At 38.1% G+C, this 22046-nt stretch overlaps 1 protein-coding gene across 3 annotated transcripts in view; it reads right to left on the bottom strand.

Annotated features, from left to right (window-relative positions):
* Positions 1-13315, bottom strand: part of slc5a6a (solute carrier family 5 member 6a) — a 60653-nt gene extending 47338 nt beyond the window's left edge. For 2 of the 3 annotated variants that reach the window (XM_041805702.1, XM_041805701.1), the window contains exon 1: positions 12988-13073. The gene's annotated coding sequence lies outside the window, so the exon portion shown is untranslated. Of the gene's footprint in view, positions 1-12987; positions 13074-13227 lie in introns of those variants that run through there. The other variant, XM_041805700.1, reaches the window with a different exon arrangement.
* Between the last annotated feature and the right edge of the window lie 8731 nt (positions 13316-22046).

Raw genomic sequence — 22046 nt, 5'->3', positions numbered from 1 at the left:
GGGTTGCCAGATCTGTGTGACAAAACCAGCCCAATGTTGAAATTCAGAATAAGTCAAACTTCTGCAACACAGGCATGCTGCTTCTGTGGCAGATCTCTGGTTGTGTGTCATGTCCTCCTGCTTCTCTGCTGGTTGATTTAAATAAAGTAGTTTATTCTACTTTGGATTAGGGCTGAACGATTTTGGAAAATAATCTAATTGCGATTTCTTTCCCCAACTTTGCAATTGGGATTTGATATGCGATTATTCTTTAACTTCCCTTAATTCCTAAACAAGGGCTGAACAATTCTTTAGAAGTGTCTAATTCTGATAATTTTGACTCATATTGCAAATCTGATATGAATTGTTGCATTTAAGGGTTTTTGTCCTTCTTATATTTAGTAAGAAGAAAGAAAAAAATTAGATGGTAGAATTTGAATTATTGTGTGATACGTCATGCATAACATCTGCTGTAAAAAAAAAAAAAAAAAAAAAAGGTAATTTGACACAAATTCAAGTCAAAGAAAAATTGAAGCAGTCAATATTGTGATTTAATCTAATATTCAACTAACTGCCCAGCCTTCCAGCCTTACTTTGGATTTTAAATACACAAGACATCAAAAACGGGTCTTATCAACCAACCGACAAAAAAATTCTACTTGCGGCGGAACCCAATTCCAGGAAAAACGCAGACCTGGCAACCCTTCCCTGCCAAAAATCTGCTGCTGCACTGCTTTCTGTTTCATGTGACTGTCCAATAGTTGTAGTCTAGGGGGCCTACATACCACTTCCTTTCCATTCATCATTTCGAAAACGGTCATACTGGGCTGCTCCTACTACACGCCAACAGTTAACATTCTTACATTTATCAGAGACTGTAGAAAGGTTTGGACAAACCCCGTGTGACGTCAGCCGTCTGTTGACAATAGGCGGACTCAAACAACTTTAGAAGCCAATCCAGGGCGGCTTCCATATTGAAATCGCGGTCTCAACCGAACTTTGAATCAACCTAACGGCCCGCCCACTAACTCAACTTCCTGTCAGCTAGCTAGCTAGCATTCTGGTTGACAGAAACGTAGCTTCTGCCTGTCGAGCTATCTGTCAATCAAATGAGACATGCCAATCAGTCCGCAGTGAGGTTTTTCCTAAATATAATCTAAACCAGTGTTACTCAACCCTGCTCAACCAAAGAGCCAAATTGTTGAAAAATACCTTTGTAAGAGCCACTATCTAAGTGGTGAAAAGTGGCAAAAACAGCTTGAAGTAGCAATAAAAATAAGTGAAAGATGGCAAAAATGGTCTAAAAGCAGCAAAAATGGCTGAAAAGGGGAGAAAAAGGGGGGAAAAGTGGAAAGAATCAGACAGTAGCAAGAAATGGGTGGGAAGTTACAAAAAATGAGTAACAATTGGCAAAAAATGGTTCAAAAGTGGCAACAACAAGTCAAAAAAATGAGTTAAAAGTGACTAAAATTGGCAAAAAGTAGTTAAGATTGGTAAAAATGGGCGAAAAAAGGAAACAAGTGGTATTTAATGGCAAAAAGATGCTTAAATGGGCGAAATATGTGAAACGGGCAAAAATTGGATGAAAGTGGCTAAAAGAAAAGGCAAAAATGGCCAAAAGAAAATAGGAAACTAGTAGTGTTTAATGGCAAAAGGCAGCTTAAATGGGCAAAAAGTGGCAAAAAAATGGTGAAAACGGCAAAAATGGGGAAAAAAATGGAAAAAAATAAAGGCAAAATGGGGAAAAAATGACACAAGTGGTATTTAATGACATAAAGGTAGCTTAAATGGGGGGAAAGTGGCAAAAAAATTGTGAAAAAAAGGCAAAAATTAGATAATAGTGGCAAATAGAAGTGGGAAAAAATTGGTATTTAATGACAAAAGGTAGCTTAAATGGGTGAAAAGTGGTAAAAAAAAAAAAAAAAGTTGTAAAAAGGGGCAAAAAAATTTCCTTTTTTAAGGATTTCTGGGGGAATAATATTTGGATTTAAGACATAAAAGAGCCACAAATAATCACAATAGAGCCACATGTTGAGTATCACTGATCTTAACGATTGTGGTAAAAAAAAAAATACAAAATAAAAATAAAATCACATGAATAAATGTACACAGGATTTCAGGTGTTCCTGCAGCCACCCTCAAGTGGACGCTTACAGTATTGCAATTTTTTGCACTTTTAATATTGGCTTCATTATTCAGGACAGGAGGTTGCCACATGGTATTTCCATGTGGTGAAGTCTGACAGGAAGGTAGTGGCCATTAACTGAAGCTACAGCAGCCTCTAGTGGTGGGAGGTTCATTAGAGTTTAAAAGAGAATTTGACCCTGATCTCAAGCCTGTGGTAGATTTTTCGACATGAACTGGAGTGCCAGCAGCCACCTGGTGTGAGTCTGTTATCTTTAGTTCATGCTGTAGCAAACTAACGATCACGTTTTCATAAGCACCTCAGTTTTTGGTGTTGATTTTCTTTGACTTCCTTCTTTGCTGTCGAGCTTTACTGCTGGAAGCTTTTGATTTGTTGGCTCCTTGCATAAGCATTTTCATTCATAAGGAGTTTAGTATTGACCATTTAAGTCTGAATGTAGGCGTGTAAAGGGCGGAACAGGAGACAGATCTACGTGCACACATTTCCATTTCCAGATTTATTCAGAGAACACTGCGTGAAGATGGGAGTGCACAAGTGTTTATAAATCTGAATAATGTTGGGCGCAGGCCAATGTTGGGTTTTTACCTTCTGATATTGATGGCCTTGTTGTTAGGCCTCCCATGTAAAGAGGCCATAGACCTCCAACTGTGTGGTCTGAGTTCGAGTCCTACATAAACTACTTTGTTTGGTTGAAAAGAAATCAATTTCTTCTTTCTCATTTGCAAAATAATCAGTACAAAATAACAAAACTGATCAGAAAACTTTGAGGGTTTCTGTAGGGACCCTGGACCAAAAATCTAAGAACCTGGCTGTGTGAGACTGAGAGTGTGAGAGATTATGTCTTCAGTGCCAGGCCTGTCTGTGTGAAGCTCTTGCTGCTTTGATCAAACATGGTAAACGTCTAGATCTCAGCCTTATCATTATGGAGTATTATCTCTAAAACAACTTGGCTGGGAGCTCAGGCAGTCAGCTGACTGGGAGATAAAGCCCACATCACATTCATGTTTCACCAGAAATCACATTCAGGACTTGGAATATTTAACAGTGCAAAGGCAAGCTGACACCATGATAAAGGTCTGTCGGGTGTACACTGGGTACGGTTCTTCTTTTTGTACCCTAGAAGAGAGTGATCAGTCAGAAACTCTGAGGGACATAAACTGGCACTGAAAGGGTTTCATTCCCTAATTAACAAGTTAATATTTAATGTTTTAGGTCTGATCTTGATTACAAAACTACTGCAAAAGAGGTTGGAAAAGAAATATTGATGTACCAACCAATCAATCAATCTCAGACATCTGTGATCATTATTTTGTCAGGTGAGCCCAATTAAAGGAAAACTACTTACAAAGGACGTTCCACATTATTAAGCTGGCCACAGGTTTCAGCAATATGGGAAAGGAAAAGGATCTCTGCTGCTGAAAAGCCTCAAATAGTGTAATGCCTTGGACGAAGTATGAAAGTATAGATATTTCATGAAAAGTTAAGCATGGTAAGAGAGCAGATGCTAAAATGCCATTACAAAGCAGCAAACAGGTATTTGAAGCTGCTGGTGCCTCTGGAGTCCCACCATCCACAAGGTGTAGGATCCTCCAGAGGCTTGCAGTCATGTATAAACCTACTATTCAGCCCCCCTAACCAATGCTCACAAACAGTCTTGTTTACTGATGAGTGCCGTGCAACCCTGGATGGTCCAGATGGAGGAGTAGTGGATGGTTGGTGGATGGCCACCATGTCCCAACAAGGCTGTGATGTCAGCAAGGAGGGGGCGGAGTCATGTTTGGGCCAGAATCATGGGGATAGAGCTGGGTCCCTGAAAGTATGGAAAGGACCTCGGCAAAGTATATAGAGTTTCTGACTGACCACTTTCTTCCATGATACAAAAAGAAGAACTGTGCCTTCTGTAGCAAAATGATCTTCATGCATGACAATGCACTGCAATGCAAAATTTGAATTATGCGCATGTTGATGACTTGAAAATCATACTGATTGTCATTTGCATTGACTATTTAGAAAAAGTAGAGAAAAATATCATTTGCATTATAATTTGGAACGGCGAGCAGAAGTGCACCAGGATTGCAGCTAGACGAGGGTTCAGTGTGACAGCAGAGTGATCAACAGATTGTGGGCAGATTTTAATTTCAATTTCAGTTATTTATATCTAATTAAATCTGTTTTGTAAAGTTGGGAAAGCTTGATGCTGCCTTTCCCATAAAGATTCCCAGTCTTATCCTCATTAGAGCCCGACTGATATGGGATTTTTGGGGCCGATGCGATGCCGATATTGGGGGCTACAAAAAGCCGATATATTGGCTGATATATGAAATAAGAACATTGATGCACACAGGATATATACTGTACATGAACACAAATTCTTATATTTATATTATCTTTGTTTATTTCACAAAGGTGCAACTTAGATGACGTTAAAACACTGTATAATAGTCTTATATTAGATAAGGGTGGACATGGTTGCATTTATCATTGTTTATTCTCTACTCCTCTAAGCAGAGACGCAACCTGTCGACTACAATTCCCACAATGCTTTGCATGTCAAACAAACATGGCTGCCCACTGAAGAAAGTCAAAGTTGCATGATCAAAAATGGATTAAAAATACGCTTATTATCGGATGTTATCGGAAGTTCCAGGCTCACTAGAAAATGTTAGTGCCCACGACTTACGGTTCAAACGTGACCAAGGGATTTATAAAGGGATGTGCCTGCCGCACATATCCGTGCCGCGTGAGCTCTTAGGGTTAATATATCAACTACTTATTGGTCGATGTTGATTAATCTGTGATACACTATAATTGGCCTGATTAATCAGCCCGCTGATCAATCGGTCGGGCTCTAATCCTCATAGGAAGGATTAAAGGTTAATATTTTATCATTGGTATCAGATCAGTATCAGAGCATAGCTGGACCAGTGCTTCACTAACATTTACCTTTCATATAAAGCTGCACCAGCCTCAAAGCATTCATAACAGGATACTTGACCTCTTTCTAGAGGCAGCTCCTTCTCTGTGGAGACTGTAAATGTTATTCTGCAGCACACAATACCTAGAAATGCTCCTTACAACAGAACATAGCTCAAAGCCAGCAATTAGCTTCTGCACCAGTTACGCTGAGGGGTTGAGCGATGGCTGACATTAATGTTCTACCCAGCCAAACCAAGCAAGTACCCATCCAGCAGCATCTATTCTAAAATACACGCACATCAGTGAGCATCTTTCCTGAAGGGCTGCAGGAAAGATTAGTAGCACTAAAACAGTTTAATATTTTATATCTACTATGTAAGAAATTGTTGATTTCTGTTTGATAGTTTAAAGTCTGCGAAGCAGCTTCTAGGTGAAAAGGTGCTTAGAAGTTTGTAAAAACTACACCCTGTTGTTATTCTGCCTGGTAAAAGTCATCCAGATTTAGTTGTTAATGTGTCATTTCTGTAAACCAGCGAACGTACGGTCACAGATACAAAGGTAGCTGAGAGGAGGGTTGAGGTCCACTCCATCCAGAGCAGGGGCCAGATTCTGAATTTAGGCCTAACAGGGTCAACATTTAACCATAAACTGTCAACCTCATTTTCACCAGTAAAAAAAAAAAACCTAGCACTGATGATAAATGATTTTGAGATTAAAAAAAGTCAAACTGATCCATTCAAAGGCTTAAAATCTGTGATAAAATTCAAATGTATTAGTTCAAAATGTTAAAACAAAATTACAAATCAAAACAATGAATTAAGAGGGCAGATATATGAGACAGAAACTCAAAATCATGAGCTTAAAAGGTCAAAAAGTGAGTTATAAATTTAAAATTGTGAGTCTTTAAATTCAACATATGGGTTTAAAAACTCAACGTAAGGAGTTGGAATGATAAAAATGTGAGACAAAAATCTAAAATGTGTTTAAAAGGTCAAAATATAAGATAAATTTGAAATCAGGAGTTTGAAACGTGAAAATTTGAGTTTTAAATTTAAAATTGTGAGGCCTCAAGGTCAACATATGGGATTAAAAGTCAAAGTTAGGAGTTGAAATGGTAAAAATGTGAGATAATATTCAAAATCATAAATTTAAGGTCAAAATTTGAGAAAATCTAAAATTTGTGAGATAAAATTTTAAAATTATGAATCTAAAAGTTAAAAATTGGAAATTAAAAGTCAGAATCATAAGTTTAAGTCATAATTGTGATATTCAGCATTTGAAATATGAAATAAAAACAGAAATTAATGCATTTTCCTACATTCCTGATGTTTTATCTTTTTTTAATCACTTAAGGATAATCTAAATCATCACAGTAAAGTTTACATTTTTATACAGGAGGAAATCTGCAAACCTCATACTGGTGGGCCAGTTAGAATAAAAACTAATAAGGCACCTGTAGTGTGACTTCTCTTCAGGAGGACTCTCACACCTCTGCAGTGTTGAGGGAGCTGGCTCACCATTGCAGGTGTGCATTCGCTGCCGTGTGACACGAGGCACCTTGGCTCTGGTGAGACCAGTGTGGGTGGAACACCTACTATGGGGCTCAGCACTCAGGCTGCTCCATTATAGCAAAAACAACCATGATTATTTTAATCCGATATTAAGATCATGATTATCAAACATGATTTCTCACTGAATATCCACTATTTAAAACCCCAGTTCCAAAAAAGTTGGGGCGCTGTGTAAAATGTAAATAAAAACAGAATGTAATGATTTTCAAATCTCATAAACCCATATTTTATCCACAGCAGAACAAAAACAACATGAGACTCCTTATCATTCCATGAAAACAGGAGCTCAGTTTGAATTTGATGGCAGCAAAACCTCTAAAACAGTAGCGACAGGGCAACAAAAGGCTGGAAAAGTAAGTGGTACTAATAAGAAACAGCTGGAGGAGCAGTTTGCAACTAAGTGGGTTGACTGGCATCAGTTCAGTAACATGACTGGGTATAAAAGGACTAATTTACAGAGGTAGGGTCTCTTAGAAGTAAAGACGGGCAAAAGTTTACCAATCTGTGAAAAACTGAGTCTAAAAATAGTGGAACAAATTTAGAAAAATGTTCCTCAACATAAAATTGCAAGGACTTAATGATAATAATGATAATATCATCAAAATTATTCAGAGAATCTGGAGAATTCTCTGTGCAAGGGGCAAGACTGAGGGGGCCCTCAGGGGCCACTGCATTAAAAACAGACATGATTCTGGACTGAAATCACTGCATGGATTCAGGAACACTTCCAGAAATCGTCTGTCAACTCAACTGGCTGCGCCATCCACAAATGACAGTTAAAGCTGGACTATGGAGAGAAGAAGCCTTATGTGAACAGGATCCAGAATCCCAGCTTTGTTCTCTGGGCCAAAGCTTGTTTAAAATGGACTGAGGCCAAATGGAAAACTGTTCTGTGGTCACTAGGCCTGGGCAATTAATCGCAAATTAGATTAAGCTGCAATATGACCTGCTGCAATTTACAAATCGCAGGAGTTGCAGTATTTCTTTAACTTAAAATGTGTCAAAATACCAGTTAAATTTTATGCACATTATGAAAACATTCAAGTGTCAGGTTTTTTTTATAATGGTTTACAAAAATCCTCCTTTTTGTGTTTATGTGTTTTTACAATGGAGTATTAGGGCCACACGAAGAAGAAAAATAAAAAAGAATTTTAAAAAAAATTTACATTACAAGAATAAAGTCGTAATATTACGAGATTAAAGTCGTAATATTACGAGACTAAAGTCGTAATATTAGGAGAATAAAGTCGTAATATTAGGAGAATAAAGTCGTAATATTACGAGACTAAAGTCGTAATATTAGGAGAATAAAGTCGTAATATTAGGAGAATAAAGTCGTAATATTACGAGATTAAAGTCGTAATATTACGAGAAAGACAGTCTGCTGCGGCGCCGTGGATCTATGACGGAGTTTTGTCCTGATTCTGATAATAATTTTATCCTGATGAGCCAAAAGATTAAGTATTTCCTTATTTGTGAAACCGATACTAAAGTAGCTTCACAAGATGCTCAACATTGCTCATTTTAACGGAGGCAGCGCCGTGGCAGACTCTCTTTATTGTAATATTTTATTCTTTATTATTCGACTTTCTTCTCATAATATTACAATTTTATTCTTGTAAAATTACGACTTTATTCTCGTAATATTATGACTTTATCCTCGTAATGTCAAAAAAATGTTTTTTTAATTCTTTTTTTTTTTTCTCAGTGTGGCCCTAATACTCCGTCGTAGTTTTTCTTGATCAAAATGAGTGACATATAAATGATAATGCCCTTAAACAAAGAGAAGGACATCACATTTGTAAAAATAGTTGGCTCATTCTCTCTAAAACTGATGGAGCCTAGCGTTACTTCATTAAAGTCATACTCCAGCTGCGACCAGCTGGTAGCCAGCCTCACCTCCCCCACCCCAGCGTCTCTTTTATAGCTTAAAGCTTGTTGCACCCCCCTATTCAGAGTCATGCTACTATGGATTAATTGCTTCAGAAATAATTTCATTTTTCTCAATACACATGGCCTTATTTATGGAATTATTTATTGCTTGAATTTGTCGAAAAATATATAAGATCAACCTTAGAATAATTGCATATTAAATCGCAATACTTGGGGGGAAAAAAATCGCTATTAGATTATTTATGCAAATCGTTCAGAACTAGACATCACATGAACCAAAATTTGAAATTCTTTTTGGAAACCATGGCTGCTGTGTCCTGTAGACAAAAGAAGAGAGGGAGCATCCAGCTTGATTCAGTCCTAAATCCTGCATCTCTGATGGTATGGGGTTGCATTAACGTCTATGGCGGGGGCAACTTACACATCTGGAGAGGAACTATCAATGCTGAAAAGTAGAGAGAGGTTTTAGAGCAACATGTGCTCCCATCCAGACAACGTCTCTGTCAGCAAGACGATGCTAAACCACATCCATCACAACAGCATGGCTTCACGGGACAGGAGCCTGGGTGCTGAACAAACCTGCTCAGCAGTCCAGACCCAGGACTGTTGATCAGCTAGAATCCTACATCAGACAAGAATGGGACAACTTTCCTCTCCCAACACTCCAGAAACTGGTCTCTTCACTTCTCAGATGTTTACAGACTGTTGTTAAAGAAAAGATGCTAAAGAACGGTAAACATGGTAAATCTTTTTGTTTTTAAAGCTCAGTTTTTCACTTCTTACAATAAAAGTTACAATTAAACTGACTAAAAAAGAAGCGAATGCTGAAAACTGCTGCATATCCACTTGTAGGTCCGCTCCACTTGTTACTTACAAGACACAGCCAGTTCCCTGCACTTCTCAGGAATTTGTGCCCCCATGAGCCTCAGCTCAGCTTGTTTCATAGCGACCAAAAAGGCCAGTAATTTGAGTAATCATTAAACCTTGAGGTGAACCCTGGCCTACTGGAGGACATCACTACAAACACCACAGACAGTGCTGGGAAAAACTAAAGGCCCTCTCCCTGATGTATTGTTGTTTTTGCATATTTGTTACACTTAAATGTTTCAGATCCTCAAAATGATTGAAGTATTAGACAAACTTAACGTCAGTTAATACAAAATGTAGTTTTTAAATGAGGATTTCATTGATTAACAGAAGCTACACTGGCTGGGTTGTGATGTTTTCATGAAGGACAGCATTTTTCTGTTAGCAGACGGTTAACTCACCTTTATTAAACATTTTGTAATCAGGTTTTTCAGGTCAGGATTTTTACTGGAAATTTTTTTACCTGAACCCTTACCCTAACCCTAACTGTAAGTTTAATCTGACTTTATTTCAGAAGTGTTAGAGTGTATTTACGGTCTGGGGGCTAAGGGCTAAACAATTCTTTAAAAGTGTCTAATTCTGATTATTTTGACTGGTATTGCAATTTGGATATGAATTATTGCATTGAAGGGTTTTTGTCCTTCTTATATTTAATAAGAAAAAAGTACAAAAATTAAGGTAGGATATAGACTATTGTAAAAAAAAAAAAAAAGACACATGAATGATTGCATGATATGTCATGCAAAACATCTCTGCTGCAAAAAAAATTTAAAACCAATATTTTGACACAAATTCCATGTAAAAGAAAAATTGCACCTTTTGCTTTGAAAATAGCAGTAATCTAATTTTCGATTAATTGCCAGGCCCTACTATTAACTTTCAATGAAGGCAGTGACATCAGCTAACAACCAACTGCATTGAGATGAACTGCTCTGTGACTTTATATTGGTGTATGAGGTCGGGCCATTCCCAATAGGGCACTGATCATCAACTGGCGGCCCGGGGGCCAAATCAGGCCCCCCAAAGCTTCCTGCCCGGCCCCCAGAAGCTCATTAAATCAAGAAAAGCAGGAAAACAGTTTTAGAATGGCAACATTTGATTTGTTATAATAGAAATTCACTTGTCAGCCATTATTAGTAAATTTAAGGAAAAAAAAGGGTTAAAACTGGCAAAATGGCTAGATGAAGTGGTTAGAGATTGGGTGGTAAGCATCCAAATGGGTTGTGGAGTGGCACAAAGGGACAAACCATTAGTATAAAAGGTAAAAAGGGGCAAAAATGGTGAAAAAAGTAATGACAAGTGGCAAAAATAGACGAAAAGTGGCAAAAAAGGGATAAAGGGGGGATTAAACTGGCAATAAAAGTGGGAGTTAAAGAATGACAAATAAGGGTTAAAGAGGCCAAAAATGATCAAAAATGGGTTAAAGGTGGCAAAATGGTGCAAAAACAGCCAATGGCAAAGCAGTGAAAAGGCAGGAAAGTGGGTTTAAAAGTTGTTAAATAGTTAAAAGTGGCACAAAGTGTGGCAGAAATGGCAGAATGAAGCAGTGAAGTAGTGAAAAGTGTAACAGATGAGTTCATATTGGTGCTAAATCATAATTTTTGAGGAGCCATTGTCTAGGATTTTCAGGAGCCCAGCCAATCGTGTGGACATGCCTGTCTCCTCATACGGCATTATAGATCGGGATAGATCTCTCTGGTAATGCCTGAAAATGTCCTGGGATTTGACAGAAAATACATTTATTAATAAAATAATATGTTAATCAGAACAAAATATGGATTTAATTTGTCTTTATCTGGAGGTCCGGCCCCCGGGGACTCTGTCAAGACTAAATCTGGCCCTTGTGCAAAAGCACTTGATAGGTGACGTGGGGGGTCCCTATACAGAGGGGTGCAGGAATGAGTCCAAAAACACAGAAGTAAGCTAACATTTTAACGTGTCCAGTTCCCCCCTCTGAAAGTCTGTTGGATTTTTGACTGGGTTTGTGGTTAAATGCCTGCAATAAAGTCTGTAGTTAACAAATGCTCAAAGGATTTTAATGTTTTTTTTCTACAACATACAAGAATCTGAAAAGAGCCCCACTTTACAATTTTTTTCACATCTTAATGAAGCGTTGCAACGCTAACTTCCAGGTTTTGCCTGCAAAAAAATAACTTTTAAGACATCCAAGGGACATATTGTGCCATTCTGGTCTTTATTTTTAAGCCATTTTGACTGTGTTGATTAAATATAGCTCAAATTTGCCAGAGGATATTCATTTTAAAAATGTTTTAGAATAGTTGTCTCAGTTCCTTAAATTAGCCTAAAATGGCTGAGCAACACAAAAACCAACACATTTGTTCCTACGGGCAAAAAAAGTCCCATTGAAAATGCCATTTTTAATCCCACCTTTATCTTAACAGAAGCGAATGCGATCATTTATCTTAAGATTTCATTTTAGACTAGCTTTCAATTTCTGTATTTGTCCACTAGATGGTGCTACTTTTTCCGATTCAAAGCATGCTGCAAAATCTCACACTGCTTTCTGCAAGGGTGCCTTGCTACTGAAATAAAAAGTGTTTGTCTATTTTATTTGAGTTTTTGTGATTTTGTTCAATTGAAAACAGTGGAGATGTGTAAACATACTAGCCTTTGAAGGGTTAAAAATCCCCAAAATATAGTTAATATTTGATACATATTTTTCAGTCTGAAGTAGGTTTAAAAGTGTGACTCATTTAAAGTAGGAAAAATATATTTATAAATCATTCTCTACAGCAGTTTTGGGAAGTTTTGTCCTTAGGAACGTGTTAGGATATTACAGGAACTCTTAAGGGTTAAACCAAGCCAGGAAAGAGGTAAAACCTTTCAAACGGCCTTATTCCAAGATTCAGATGCACAAAAATGTCAGTGTTTTCACACGTTTGCAGTAACCACATTCAAACATATCTGTTTAAAGACACAAAGCCCTAAGGGCCATGTATTCACAGATAAAAAATTAAGTTATCATGAGAAAACCAGCGTCATCTTAAGATAACAAAATTAGTATGAGATCATGAGAAAAACAGATTTGTTATCTCAAAAAAACAACAACAAAAATAAGTCAAGATCATGAGAAAACGGTGAGAAATGATTTGTCACCACAGGAAAACGCAGTAAAAAATATATGAGAAAATATGGTCCTTTAGGGCTTCCGTAGATTACACTTTACAGGGACTTTATAATTAAACCATCTTTTTAAACTGCATATTGCATTTACTCTGGTTATCTTTGTTTAATTCTAAAGTTTAATCCATGATCTTATACATTTAAGTGTGACACATGTGCACAGAATAAGAAACCGGAAGGAGAGTAAATACTTTTCCATGGCATTTTAGCGCAGAAAACCCACGGTTTAGCCTGAAAAGTCAGACAATAACCCCGAAATAGGTCACCTTTACGGTTTTTGTTTACAATAAAAAAGATGTTATAATTCATTAACATGTCCGTATTTATACATTATAGTGGAGAGGGACATGCTGCCGACTGAGCTAATTATAACCACGGTCCTACCAGTCATTCATGTCGAGCTAGCCTTACTGGCTGACGCCTGCTAGCTGCACGGGTGCATTTAAAACTCATTACACATCTGTTAATCACCATTTTAAAGAAAACCTACGGGAACCCCAGTGAGAAAAATATGAGACATGAACCGGTCTTATATATGTCTCCTTGGGTCCACGTGGCTCTGTTGCCCAGTCATCCAAACTTCAGTCAGCTACCGCATGATCCACCGTCAAACTCCTGTCAAACAGCGCGCAGGGTTTACAAACGACGGTTCTAACGAACGTAAGCCAAACATACGTTAAATAACACACCATTCAGCTGAACGGGGCTTACCTTCGGTCGCTCTCCGCTGCCAAAACACTAAAGTCACGATACATCACCTCACTACCATCTGGTCTTGGGTCAGGCGTTGACAACCCGCCCACTCTCCTTGACATTAGGCTGCGGTGCTTTCAGGAGCCCTCGTAAAACACAGAACCGCTTTCACAGATGGAAAAAACGTAACCTAAAACGTCCCCTGGCGTGCAAAAATTTAAAATTCGATTTGGCAAATAAATAGTCCCCGTGTGAGCAGTCGCGATGACATTAATGACGAAGCTCGTAATTGTTCGCTTTAATTTTCTGGTAAATAAACGACATAAGAGGTCGCTATCCTCTCTCTGTCGATTACATTTCTTATATTTTGCAAATATTTGACGCTTATTATATGTTTCAACAACATGACACTCTCCGAATTTATCTAATTTTGACCTTTCCGATGTTTCTGAAGGCAACAGAGCACGTGCTTCAGTGTTCCAGAGGATATTTAATTACTAAATTGATTTATGTTCAAGTTTTTCCATTCGAAACACAATGACACGGAGTTTCACTGAAATAGAAGGAGACACAGAAGCATGGCAGCTGTTTAACTGTAAAATTCATTTCAACAGCACGTTCGTGTCAACAGGGGTGACACTGTGAGGTCCAACGTTTACCATGACGCCACAGCTGTGGTTAAAATAGCCATCTTTGTAATTAGTAACCATGGCAATAGCTGGTGTATGGCTGTTCCTACCTGCTCGTTGTGACGCCGAGGACACTGACATGATTTCATCCTCTATGGCAGTCATGGCTAAGGACGTACATCCTCTCCGACCTCAGGGAAATACACCAGCCTCCCCGACCCCATCCTCCATTTCTCCCAGTGCGCATTCGTGTAAGCGCAGCTGCATAGGTAGCCACATCTCTCCCCCCTCCTCCGGCTGGTGACTCATGTCTCATTGAATTTATAGTGACACCATGATAACAGCACAGCAGGGAGAGCCAGGCTGTACTGCCTGGAATGAGCCTGTAGTATCATCTGGATATTTTAATCATTATTACTCACAGTACCACGCACACAGTGTGTGTTTTTACTAATCTGGCATTGGTCCAAGTGAAGGTGTGCACATGTTACTATTTAAAGAATGCTAACTGTTGTAATTATTATTGCTGTTTTCTGTTTTATTGTATTTAAAGTATCGTTACACATTTTATTTCTTCATGATGTGGCATTAAAACTGTGAAAAATAGCAAAAATGGTTCAAAAAATGGCAAAAAGAAGCAAAAAACATGAGTGAAAAGTGACTAACAGGCAAAAAGCAGTCAAGAGCAAAAATGGGCAAAAAACATGGGAAACAAGTGGTATTTAATGGCAAAAGTTAGCTTATATGGGTGAAAAGCGGCAATAAAAATGGGATAAAAATGGAAAAATTGGAAAATAGTGGCAAAAATAAGTGGCAAAAATGGGCAAGGAATAGAAAACAAGAGGTATTTAATGGCAACAGGTAGCTTTTATGGGCAAAAATTGGCAAAAAAAAATCATAAAAAAGGGGCAAAAATTGGATAGAAGTGACAAGAATTGGGGAAAAAAAGTGGCAAAATGGGGAAAATATGGGAAAAAAGTGGTATTTAATGGCAAAAGGTAGGCAAATGGGTGAAAAATGGCAAAAAAATGGACCAAAGTGGAAAAATTGGAAAATAGTGGCAAAAAAGTGGCAAAAGTAGGCAAAAAATAGAAAACAAGTGGTATATAATGGCAAAGTTAGCTTATATGGGTGAAAAGTGGCAATAAAAATGGGATAAAATGGAAAAATTGGAAAATAGTGGCAAAAATAAATGGTAAAAATAAGTGGCAAAAATAAGTGGCAAAAATGGGCAAGGAATAGAAAACAAGAGGTATTTAATGGCAACAGGTAGCTTTTATGGGCAAAAATTGGCAAAAAAAAATCATAAAAAAGGGGCGAAAATTGGATAGAAGTGACAAGAATTGGGAAAAAAAGTGGCAAAATGGGGAAAACAAGGGAAACAAGTGGTATTTAATGGCAAAAGGTAGCTCAGATGGACTTTTGTATAACTTATTTGCCTCTCTCCTGCTTGATACAGTGTTAATTTTGGCAGCTATTTTTATTTTAAGTCTTAGTTTTAGTCTGTAAATGAAATGCATTTTAGTCATTTCTACCCATTTTAGTTTTCCTCTAGTTTTTGTCAGTTTTTTTTTTCAGTTTTAGTCATCACAGATCTATTTTTGTTAGTCTAGTTTTTGTCATGGAATAAAAGATTGTCGAACCTTCTTAGTCATAGTTTTAGTCGACGAAATTAACACTGGCATGATAATTTAGGTGATAAAAGTTTTTTTTGTTTTTTTTTTACTTTAAATAAAGTCAACCAATCCCCCTTCTACCCATGAAAATAAAAAAAAATGTAACTTTAAAGAAATCCCCCGTTCTGTCAGGTTTTCTTAAGGAGATCCCAAGCATTTTTTTAGCAAAAAAAAAAAAAAAAAAGTTGTTTCAATCAAAAACAGAAAAGGCAGATTTTTTATTGATCAGAGCCTGATATGTCTCAGTGATAAACAGTCTGTTAATGCCTGGGAAGTGAGGACACAGGTTGCTGGTGTAGCATCCCCAGCTGGAGCAATGGAAGACTCTCAAACTGATGGTTTAAGACGCCTTTTATTTTCCTTTTAAGCTGTGCAAATAGTCAAAAACTCACCCTAAGAGCTGTGAGAAACAGAAAACAGAGCAGACATTACACCACCAGCGATGATGCAACAACACAACAATTCTTAAAAGTTTCCCCCTACCTGGAATAATCTCAGCCTCAAATGCAGACCTTACTACCTCCCCAGAGAGTTTACATCTGCTATCCTCGTTGGTGTTTACATCCCACCGTCGGCTGACGCCAACACAGCCATATCAGAGCTATCCGTCTATGTATCCTCTGTGGAGAACTCCAATCCAGATGCGGCTGTCATTGTGCTTGGCGACTTTAACCACGCTAACCTGTCTGCGGACCTTCCCAACTACGTCCAGCGGGTTACCTGTGCTAGAAGGGGCGCCAACACGCTGGATCTACGTTGCAATGAGCGACGCTTACCAGTCTTTTCCACGAGCCTCTCTGGGTAGGTCGGATCATGCGGTGTTCCTCCTCGTCCCGAAGTACAGACAGAAACTTAGTACAGTCCCAAACCGTCAAAAGTTGGTCAAACGCCCCCATTGAAATTTTGAAAGGCTGCCACCAGTGCACTGATTGGGACATCTTCCGCGCAGCTGCGAGCAGCCTGGGCGAGTTGACGGACACCGTGACGTCATATGTAATAACTGTGTGGATATGTGAGTGCCCACCAAAACAATAAAAACGCATGGTAATAATAAGCCCTGGTTCACAAAAGGCATTCAACTCCTACGCAGGATAAAGACCTGTGCCTATCTCAGAGGAAATAAGGATCAATATAAATGTGCCAAATATGAACTCCGCTCAGCTATCAGGAAAGCCCAATCTACATACACACATAAATCAGAGCAGCAAAGAGCATCCAGTGACACCTGAGTCATCTGGAGAAAATTGAAAACCGTGACAAACTATCAAAAAAGCTCACCACCAACACCTGATATTGACAGTGGTCTCCCTGACACACTCAATCAGTCTTATACAAGGTTTGAACAGTCACCTGCAGGGGTGATAGTATTCCGGCACTGTGCCGGACTTCCGGCGTGGCGGCGTTTGACTGCTGTGGAAAAAAAAAATAAACTACTTTTGTGAGCTTGTTTATGCGGGACAGCCTGACGTCAAGTCCTGAGTCAATAAAGATAACTGACACTGTCCATCAACCACACTAGGCCTACAAGCGAATCAGAAGCAGGGCTGTACAGTGCGACATATATGTCGCAAATGCTACAAGAAAATTGGTCTGTGCTAACCCACTCGACATTGGACGTCCACAGGACATGCAGATCTGGTCTAAATCAAGTCGGTCGGTCCAGGACCCAATCTGCACGTCATTCTGACCTCCAAATCAAGTAGTGGATCTGGACGTTGAAGTGCGCCCTCTCCTGGACGTTGATATGCAGTTCAATATTTGAACGCTTGTGTTGTCGTTTTTTTCAACGTCTTGTGGACGTGAATGCCAGGTGCAGAATATTGACATAAATTAAAAAGCGCAGTAAAAAGACATTATTCAATATACTGCTCACACCAACATTTTCTTCACACAAACATTTAAATATATTTACTGAAATTAAAACAAACGTTTTCTCAGGCTACACACCAAGGACACTGCGTTATCCTGTCACAAGCAGAGTGACGGGAGCTAATCTGCGCAAGCGGAAAACCATTGGCGGGAAAAATTACGTATTCTTAAACTGGACGCTCGCGCTACCTGGTTGCCAACAGCAGACGCCGACTGACTTGGTTTCACCGTTTAAGAAATATAAGCTTAAGTTAAAGGTGAGTATATTTGACTGCTGGTCACCTTTTATGTTCTGTAATGCCACCAACAGTCGTTGTAAACCAGTGTCCACCTTTTAGATTTTGTGGGGGTAAACGAAGATGGTGAACGCAAACAAGTACTAGCTTAGCTTAGATAGACCGGCTAGCCAAATTTACAGTAAGCTGATACGTTAATGGCGGATACTGCGTCGTGAACGCCAGTGGGGAAATTCTCAACTGGGAGACACCGTTAACATTGTTGTAGTCAGAAAGCAGATATTATACAGTAGTATCACTAACACCAAACCGGGAGACATGGTTAAGTGTTTTTATCGACAGCTTTTTATGCTTTGGTGTAACGTAGTTGCGGCATCTCCACACAAATGGGGGCGAGCGCGTGCACGCAGTGAGGATACCGATCAAAATAAATGTTATGAAATTTAATTCATGGACATACATCTGATAGTAAACGCCTTTTCCCCATTTTCCTGCAATATTGATCATATACCCTATTGCAGCTAGCTCTAACGGGGCCAAAATCGTAGATCCCAGAATGCTTTGCAGGTCATGTCTACTAATTACAGTCTTTGTGGTGTCCTGCTAAGCATTCTGAGAGCTAACATCTAAAATTTTGACACTGAAATGAAAAAATAAATGTTTATATCTTACTTCCTGCACTGTGATCCTTAAGTTGTGTCAGTAAGACGTGTTTCTTTGCTTTTGTTTTTTCATTTTGTTCCCAACAGCTGCAGAAACTAGCTCATATTGGACCATAAGGACAGAGTCCATGAAGTTATTTACTGGTATGTGATTGTGCTGTGTGCTATTTTTTCCCCACTGTGTTCATTTCTAAAAAATAACTGTCAGTGATTGATATGAGTGTTGTATAGGAAGTTTAAGTGCACTCAAATTTTAAAAGATATTCCTCTTTTCTTTAGGCTTTTCACAAGTTCTCCAATGGCCTGCTTCAACATGAAGGGGAAGAAGGACAAAACATCCCTCAAGAATACAAAATCTATCAAGCAATACAAGGTAAGTATATTTTTTAATAAAATGTTGACATTTTTTATTATTTGTGACTGTAGAAAACTAGACCCTTTTGAGCTGAGTGTTTTATTAATAGTTTGTAGTAAAAATTAAAATCCAACAAACTCCCTTCATCTGTAAGCCCACATTGCTGCCGCCACCACCACCACTCTTCCAGAATACCTGGTGTACATTGCTCTGCAATTGTAGTTTTTCATACTTGAAATGTCTCTGATGCAGCAGTGCTGCTGCATCAGAGACATTTCTACCTTTTAGTCTGTCAGTCTTTATGCCTGCATGCAATAATGCTAGAAACTAACTGGCTAACCAGAAGGCATTTAATACTGTATACTTGGTCACATATGAAGTAGATTTATGATTCTGTTTCTAGGTGCAGCACTTTTCAAGATATGTATTTTACTGAGGTAGTCTGTTATGACCTAAAATAAAAATCAACACTGTAGCTATCTGTGATGCAGGCAGTGTATTCAAGTGTATGGCTTACAGATTGCCTTTGCATTAATAAAACTTTTTGTCTTCCAACTTTTACAGATGCTGAACTGAATTCGCTTGGAGGGAAAAGTAGATGCTGTCTGAACACCTGCAGCCGAACGTCGAAACGTGAATCAGCGAAAAGAAGGGGTGAGCATAACCAACTTTAAATGTGTATTCTGTGACTGCGGCTACCCACCTGTCTGCTTCAGCATTGTCATGTTTTTACATCTTGTCTGCAGGGTCTTAAAAAGTATTAAAAGGTGATAAATAGATTCAGCCAAAATTAAGGCTCTAAAATTTATTTTGAATGTTGTAGATGTCTTTATTGATATAAATGTGTTTTTATTTTTTTATGGCAAAGAGGTTGTTTTTTTCTACTTTTTATATTTATATTTAATCACACGCAAGGTTTTTTGAAACTCCACCACATCTAACCTAGATCCTTCCCATGGTTATGAATATAAATTACTGAAATAAATACAACTCATTTATTGTGAGCCATGGCTGATCAGCTGCAACAGTAAGGCAATCATTGACACATCAGTGCTTTACAATCGGAGTTGGTGATTATAAGTATCCCAAAATGGGTATATATACCTTGTATTGGAATTGTTTTCTTTAATTAGTGCTGCACAATTAATCTAACTGCAATTGCAATGTCAGGCTGTGTAATTACATATTTTCATGAAGGACTGACACTATTTCACTTTGTAGAAGTACCTATATTTTCAACAAAGTGAGAACCTTAATTTGGGGGAAATAGGTTATTTTCAAAGCAGTAGTGTAAACTTGTTCTGTTTTTTTTTAATGCTACTTAGTACTTGAATTCTTTTTAAATTGAGAAATACACAATTCTTTTCCTTCATAACCAATCAAGTGACACCCTTTGCTTTAAACTGTAATCACAAATTGCAGTAGAGCCCAGTTTAACTGCAATCACACATCACTTAATTGCACAGCACTAACTAGAACCTAATTGTAGGCTGTTAATCTTTTTGGTTTTAAATGCAGTGCTTGTAAATAGACACTTTTATATTGTAATAGAACTACTCTTAGTCCACTTAAGTAAAAAATAAGACCTTCAATTCAGCTGTCTTGTGGTATAAGGTTATTTTTTCTTACTGTCTTAACTCAAAAGCTCAAAGAAAATATTGACATACTAAAATACTGACATTTCTTTTTGCTAAATTTTCACCTTCCTCTCAGCACTAAACACAAGAAACTATCTTTAATGTAACTGAATACAAGTTAAAGTTGCGATAGGTATAAAAATATATTAAGAGGGTCTTAGAAAGTATCACATCTAATGTCAGATTTCCTATATATACCCTGCTGAATACCCTGAATGTCCACCTCCTGTTTTCTTGTTTGGTTTTTCTGTCTTTACTTCTTGTTTTATCCTGTCTGTTTTAGGGAGCCTGTTTTAACATCTGTATTTATACTAGTCTTTTTGCTAACTCTGAATATTAAATACACTGCACGCAACATGTAAAAAAAATCTTTAATCTTTGGTCTTTGTTTAATGACACTAGGCTATTGTGGTCAGAAAAATATGGTATTTTAAATTATAGTGAGGACTGCATTGTAATAAAGCTGTAAATAAGGCTATATTATGGACAAAAAACATGTCTAAAATAAGTCGTGTGAGACGTTGAAACAAAGTCCAAACTGACCATTTTAGAACTATATTTGCACCTTGTGTAGACGTCCTGTAGACGTTAGAACTGAATGTCCAGAAGACGTCATCAAAACTTTCACCCTCTGAAGACGTCATTTCTACGTCAGACCAAGACGTCACCAAGACGTCGAAAAGATGACGTTTCGACGTCCTCTTGTTTGCGGGGAAGAGCTTGTCACTCCTCATTGCACAGGTACTATGACAAAGTGACAGAGGTGCGTGCATGCCAGGCACGCAGATAAGATTTTAGGTTATACTTGTTGCCACAAAAACGTCATTCCACTTTGATTTTAAATGTGAAATTCATGCCCAGTCCATTTATTTTATATTTCTGGCAGATTCTAATTCAAGCGGAATGTTTTTTTCTCTCGCCATGCGTTATCCTCTGCGTCTCTCTCTCCGTCACACTGCTGTCTGTCTGTCCGTGTCATATCGGACCTGTACGCTACATTCAGACGCGTGATGGCAGCTACGATATTAGTGAAGAGAAAATGTATCATTTTATACATTAATCTTTAATCAGAAGTTAGCGCACACTGAGCGCTCTGTCCTCTCACCGATGGCTAACTCACTGCGACCATGTGTTCGTAATTGGAGAGGACGAGGCTAACAGAGAAATAAGCCAGCAGGTACTCGTTTTTAGCATCGTCTAGCCTACGTGCCTTAAAAACTTGGGATTAGAGCAGCATTGCTGATAGATTTTTTGTTTCACTTGCCATTTAACTCCAGTAGTAGGCTACTGTTGTTATCATTACACTGTTACAGAGAAAAGAAGGATTTGTTCATTTACATTAGCTTTATAAACATCAGACCCCAGTGTGATAGTAAAATATGGACCAAACTCTTGCAGCGTTTAATGAATTTTTAATAATCTTAGACATGTTTTTTTTAAATCACTCTATAGTAGTATCATTTAATTTATAAGGGGTGTCCAGACTATGGCCCATGGGTCAACTGTGGCCCTCGGTCCTTTTCAATTGGCCTGCAAGAAATCCACAAAAAAGACCCACATAAGAACATAAAACTTTACTTCTTACCTTGACTAGGAATGCACAACATTGGGGTTTATACAATATGGGGATATTTACAAATTAAACTTAGCAGATCAATACAAATATATAAATGCATAGACCTAACGCTTCAGTCCTTGAAACACAGTTTAATGATGTACAAATAAACAAACTTCAGTCTCTAGAATACGCTAATGTTTGAGTAAATACGATGA

The sequence above is a fragment of the Cheilinus undulatus genome, linkage group 14 (genome assembly GCF_018320785.1).
Source record: "Cheilinus undulatus linkage group 14, ASM1832078v1, whole genome shotgun sequence".
Classification (NCBI taxonomy): domain Eukaryota; kingdom Metazoa; phylum Chordata; class Actinopteri; order Labriformes; family Labridae; genus Cheilinus; species Cheilinus undulatus.
Note: the sequence above shows the minus strand (reverse complement) of the source record. Positions and strands in the feature narration are given on the sequence as shown.